The sequence below is a fragment of the Panthera onca genome, chromosome C1 (genome assembly GCF_046562875.1).
Source record: "Panthera onca isolate mPanOnc1 chromosome C1, mPanOnc1 haplotype 2, whole genome shotgun sequence".
Taxonomy (NCBI): Eukaryota; Metazoa; Chordata; class Mammalia; order Carnivora; family Felidae; genus Panthera; species Panthera onca.
Genome location: NC_138346.1, coordinates 14,344,585 through 14,350,781, shown reverse-complemented (window position 1 = coordinate 14,350,781; position 6,197 = coordinate 14,344,585). Strand labels below are relative to the sequence as shown.

The window sequence follows — 6,197 nt, the reverse complement described above, 5'->3', positions numbered from 1 at the left end:
GGAACGTAAATGTTCATTTCTGGACAAATTTGGTTTTTTACAAGTTCGGTAAATTGGCAAAAGACCAAGGTGCATATTCTTGGGCTTTTGGTAGAACAACTTTATCAGCTCTGCAAAATAACCTCTGAAAAGTTTTCCAGATCACGGGAGCCTAGCCAGTAAGTCCGGGATTGGTTGTCATCTTTGCAGAGAATTCCTTGCAGGTGAGTGGGAAATGTGACGCCCCGGAGATAAAGTAAGGAACCTCTCCCCGCTTCCTCTTCATCAGAAGATTGATGGACATCAAATGAGTGATATGTGGGTAAAAGAAGCTACGAATCCTCCTGTGTAACTGACAGGGAAAGGCGTTGATGGTAGGTATGGATCTTACATCTCCATGAAGACATAAAAGGGCATTTTCAGTCAACTCGCTTCTTCAAACTGATGCAAAAACTCAGGCCAACCATGCAAACTAAGCGAAAAATGTACACATTATATAGCATTGTCAAATCTTCCCTTAATTCTCCTAGGAGAAAGATATCAAGGCAGCTTCTAAAAGAAAAACAGAGAAGAATTGGGATCTTCATCAGTTACACAAAATTAGTCAGGTGTATTTCATCAGCAATGAAACTAGACATAGACGTTTCATACATTTCACAGCTTTTGAAACAGTATGTTTTTCATTTATTTTATTTTGAGAGAGAGAGAGAGAGAGAGAGAGAGAGAGAGAGAGAGAGAATCTTAAGCAGGCTCCAAGTCTAGCACAAAGCCCGATGTGGGGCTCGATCTCACGAACCTTGAGATCATTACCTGAGCTGAAATCCAGAGTCAGACACTTTGCCTACTGAGCCACCCAGGGGCCCTGAAACTATTTTTGGAGTGAGGTTCTTGAGAGGGTTGGGTAGGTATCACCAGGCTCTCTACAACAATTCTTTTCCATTGGCTATCTATAATTGTTCCCGTGAACTTTCTTCTGAAAGGAACCCAAACATGGAAATTATTTAAAAGACAGAAGAAGAGACCATCTTGTGAAGGAAAAAAAAAAAAAACCAGACTAAGTCTGTGGCTTCGCATTCAGTCAGGACCACTTTCGAAAGTTTTTTTAATCCAAGAAGTGGCTGCATTTTGGCATACAGCAATCACTGCTGTAGGTTTTGAAGCAGCGTTTACAGATGTCAATTTTTTCCCTTTTTTAAAAGATTGTGTGTTTTATGTAATCTGTGTGCCCAACATGGGGCTCGAACTCACAACCTCGACATCAGGAGTTGCATGTTCTACTGACTGAGCCAGCCAGGCACCTTAGCTTTCACAGATTTTAATATAAAAGATGATAAAATGTGGACACGTAGAATTTTAAAATCATGTGGGAAAAGACATGCTCATCTGTGAACTTTTGCCAGTTGTACGCTAAAGCATTAGAGGTTCCCAAGACTGGAGACCCATGCTCCTTAGTTTTCTAAGGAGAAGCCCACACCCTGTATGCCTGGAAAAGTAGGAAAAGTAGACTCTTCAGCCTAATTTTTCTTTTTTTATTTCTTAAATGTTCATTTATTTATTTTTTTTTTTTATTAATTTTTTTTTTCAACGTTTTTTATTTATTTTTGGGACAGAGAGAGACAGAGCATGAACGGGGGAGGGGCAGAGAGAGAGAGAGGGAGACACAGAATCGGAAACAGGCTCCAGGCTCCGAGCCATCAGCCCAGAACCCGACGCGGGGCTCGAACTCACGGACCGCGAGATCGTGACCTGGCCGAAGTCGGACGCTTAACCGACTGCGCCACCCAGGCGCCCCAAATGTTCATTTATTTATTTGGAGAGAGAGAGAGAGCAGAGGAGGATGGGTAGAGAGAGGAAGAGAGAAAATCCTGAGCAGGCTCCAAGGTACAAGCATGGAGCCTGACATGGGGCTCAAACCCACAAACCATGAGATCGTGATCTGAGCCGAAGTTGGACACTTAAGTGACTGAGCCATCCAGGCGGCCCTAGCCTAATTTTCCTAATCTACTGCTAGTTTCTGAGCCCTTTCAGAAGAGGATATCCACTTTTTCTTTTCTGTTCTTTCTCCGTTTCCCCAGTCCTTCTCTTTCCCCATTAGCTTACCTGAAAAGCTCTGTTGTCTCTATTACACTGAACAACCTCCATAAAATTACCCACCAGACTTTTCAGGAAATAGGTTGAATACATTTTGGAGTTAATTTGGAGGGTTTCACAGACTCTGGGGGAAAGAAAAGCATGCACACAATTTTAATTCCCATTCCACTGATTACAGACCCCAAATGGAGAAGCACAATGAACTCGTGCTGGAAGAAATAGTAGATTTTAAACCGTTTATACAGTTTCCAACAGGTTTATACTGGCCACGTTATCAGTTCTAGCCAACATTTTACATTTCCAAAGAGAATGAGTTGTAAATGTAATCCCAGCTTCCTCCTTGTGTCATTGGGGTTTTTTAAGTGATTTCATGCAAATTGTGATCATTAATAATAAAGATTGTAAAAGTGTTTTGTATCATTGTGAACTAAACATCACATGAAGAATGAAAAATTAAAGGAACAAATTTGGTATTTTTATGATCAATATGAGTTCAATAACAGATATATAAGCTATCACACACACACACACACACACACACACACACACACACACACACATATTACTGAACAGATTGTACTCATACAGACAATTTATGATCTCTGACCTTACAGAGATAATGGCAGCGTTTTCTCTAAATGCCCTGCACCCTTCCAGTCCCCGTTAGCTCTTGTTCGGACTTTGTGACATTGTTAACTTCCTACTCCTCATAAAATGGAGGCCGCTCCCTCTGCAATACTCTCAAATTGCTACAAATGCCTATTTGCTGCTTGCTTTTTAGATTTCTTCATCACTAATTAAATGAACTAATTCCTGTAAATTGCACAAAGTGGGGCTTGACCCAGAGTAAAATTTCAATAAATATTTCCTCTTACTATTATCATCATTGTTACTGGTAAGACTCTTTTGCCTCCCTCACTTAAGATTTTGTAGAAGTGTGGGGCGCCTGGGTGGCTCAGTTGGTCAAGCGTCTGACGTCGGCTCAGGTCATGATCTCACAGTTCGAGTTCCAGCCCCGTGTTGGGCTCTCTGCTGTCAACACAGAGCCGGCTTTGGGTCCTCTGTGCCCTTCTGTCTCTGCCCCTCCCTCGCTTGTGCTCTGTGTCTCAAAAGTAAACATTAAAAACAAACCAAAAAAAGATTTTATAGAAGTGTGATTTTTAAAAATTTGGATTATGCTATAGTGAAGGCTTGAGTTTTCATGCCTTAGCCTCTTTTAATATTTTATTTCCATTAAGAGAAACATGAAAAGAAAACACAGCAAAGAAAATAAACTTCTGTTATTATTTTACGCATTCAGTCCCACTGTTTGGAAATTATGGGAAAATATTATGACCTAATGGTCTAATTCTAGGTAAATTATAACTGCATTCATGTGTATATACGTTAATTTTATATTAACAGTGTGTAGAAAAACATCTGGAAAAAGTGTAGATACCAGATTGTTAACAATGGCTATCTCCAGGGCTGGGATTAGAGTAGACCTATCTTTGCTTTTTAAGCAATATAGTTCTATAAAAATGTTAATGCTTCAGTTTATACTTTTTTATAATCATAACAACCATAACACATTTTTAAAAATACTTGATTCTCTTTCGAATTGGTCAATATAATTGGTCAATATATTGGTCAATATGTTGGTCAATATAATTCATATTCCCTTTAGACACCAACACTACTGTGTTTGTGTATGTGTACATGTGTGTATACACACATACGTACAAATAGTGAAGAGCCCAATCCCATGTAATAACGGTGCAGAGATTATTGGGAAGAATTAAAAGTGCTTTCCATCTTGTCCAGAGGGCCCTTTACACCACCCTAACCCTGTTGACCACTGAGGCTTGCTCCCCATCTACTTCCCTGAGACTCCCCCCGCCACCCCGGCCTGGCCTAGAACACTTGGTCTCCTCATTTTGACCCAGATCCTGCCTCTATCCCCGTGGACTTTGGGTTTGGAAGTGGACTCTGATGTTGGACTCTAGATGTTCCTCCCCGCACTTGACGCACACCTTTAGCCGTCAGATTTCCCTGGGACCCCCTTCCCTAGCTCCAGCCTCATCATGAGAACTCCATTCCTGGGCCAATTCTGCCTTCAGGGGGGCAGATTTTCTGGAAGTGTGGTTAAATTCTTGGGGAAATGAGGGAGCAAGACAGGATAATCTGCAGCATTTATACTTTCTGTAAATGCCCGAAGCCCGGAGAACCCCTGGCTTTAACTGGAAGCACTACCTCTTGACCAAAGCACAGCCAAGTCCTGGTGATGTCATTTAGGTGACAGACATGAAATAATGTGACGATGGAAGGACAGCAGTCATTGCCTGGTATTGCTTCCGGACATCCGGACTGTCTACAGATGCCATCAACGAGAACTGAAGATTTTTAAAAAGTAGAATAATAAAGGTAGTGAGGGGACTTCATCCTTAATCTTCCCAGAAAAGAGACAATTCGGTGGAGTGAGACCCACCTCTGCAGAGTAAACACGGTGTTGGGGGGTGGGTCATGAAAGGTGCCCCAAAGTAGCAGGGGGGCCTCCAAAATTGGTCAAGTATGTTCCACTATGGGAAATTGGCCTTCAAGACCACCACCCGGACAAAGGAAAGTTTGCTGACAATCTGGGCTCCCTCCTGAAACCGACCACACGGTAGATACAGCGTTGAGCGAGGGACAAACACAATAAGGAAAAGTCCTATCACTCAGCACGTTGGCAAAATCAAAAGGTCAGGTCGTAAATTACTAGCACGCATTTGTGACGAGGAAATCTTTTACAACCAAACCTTCTAAATCTTTTCTAGGTCACAAACCTAGAATCTGATCCCCGTTGACATTCTTCCCAGGGAAACGGGCACACGAACACTCAAGTTTGCATTCAGTTTCGGAGACTTTGAAGACACCCCCTTCCCCCACTCCTATGAATTCAAGTGAGGCCTTTGGAAAACAAGCTAAATCCCCTTCTGCAAAGTGGGAAAATATCCTTTCACGCTGACCATATAAAAGCAAAGAATTGTTAATGCAGAATTTGGAAATAATCATAACCTTGCATGCTGCCTTATCAGACAGTGGGGTGAAAGATCCTTAGAAATAACTCACATCTCATAGCTCTAGCTTGGGAAGTTCCCAGCCAATAAGAACAATAATGATGGTTGAAGTAAAAATCATTAACTGTGTATCTACCACATCCCAGGCCCCAAGCACAAGCTTCACTGATTTAACAAGTAGTCATGGGGAATTTTAGTGGCCATTTTAAATAAGTGAATACATAGAGCTTAGAAGAAAGCTGGACATATAGTAAGTACCTTAGACACATCAGCTGTTATTATTACAGTCACGAAGTACAATGTTGCTTGTGGGTTTACATAAAAGGGTCCCCCAAGACATTGGACATCACCCCTCCCTGAAAAGCCAATGATCCACCCAAGGCATGAGAACCTAATATTCCCCTTACAGCTTATATGTTGGTTAAGACTGCCAGAAAGTAGACTTAGCATAAACATCAAAAACACTGCTGAAACCCGGGATTGAACCAGGGACCTTTAGATCTTCAGTCTAACGCTCTCCCAACTGAGCTATTTCAGCTCGTTTGGACAGCTTTCCCCGTGTAACTATAATGGAAGAATATTTGGTTTTGCAGCAGTAAAAAAAAATCAATATTCAGGTTCAGCTGGAGGTAGACATTTAACAAATGTCACAGAAGGTGATGAGGCAAGATCCCTGTCTCTAAGCCGAAGTAATAAATAATTTCACTTTTCTCAGCTGTGTTTCTAACTGTTCTGCAATCGGTTTTTCCCATTAAAAATATATCTTGGGCTTTTCTCATGTCAAAAAAAAAAATGTCCTTAGTTGGCATTTCCATCTTAATTTCCATCTTAATTTCTAGGAAAATAGCAGGATGGTCCACTTCAATATTTAATGAAATATCAACCTCCATAAAAGCCATGTTCGCATAGACCCATAAACATAGCCAGGATTAGAAACCAGCTGAAGACTACCGTTCCGAGGAGACTGCAAAGGGGAAACGGCAGACACACACACAAAAGGGAACAGGACAGATGAAGGAAACCGAAAAGTCGTGGTAGCAGAATAGTCAGCTTCCAAAGATGCCCATGTCCTGATCCCCAGAAAACATA

At 41.5% G+C, this 6,197-nt stretch overlaps 1 non-coding gene across 1 annotated transcript; it reads right to left on the bottom strand.

Moving 5' to 3' along the window:
• Positions 1-5,573: 5,573 nt before the first annotated feature.
• TRNAF-GAA (transfer RNA phenylalanine (anticodon GAA)) lies at positions 5,574-5,646 on the bottom strand. The gene has a single exon. It is a non-coding gene; the product is annotated as a tRNA-Phe (tRNA).
• Between the last annotated feature and the right edge of the window lie 551 nt (positions 5,647-6,197).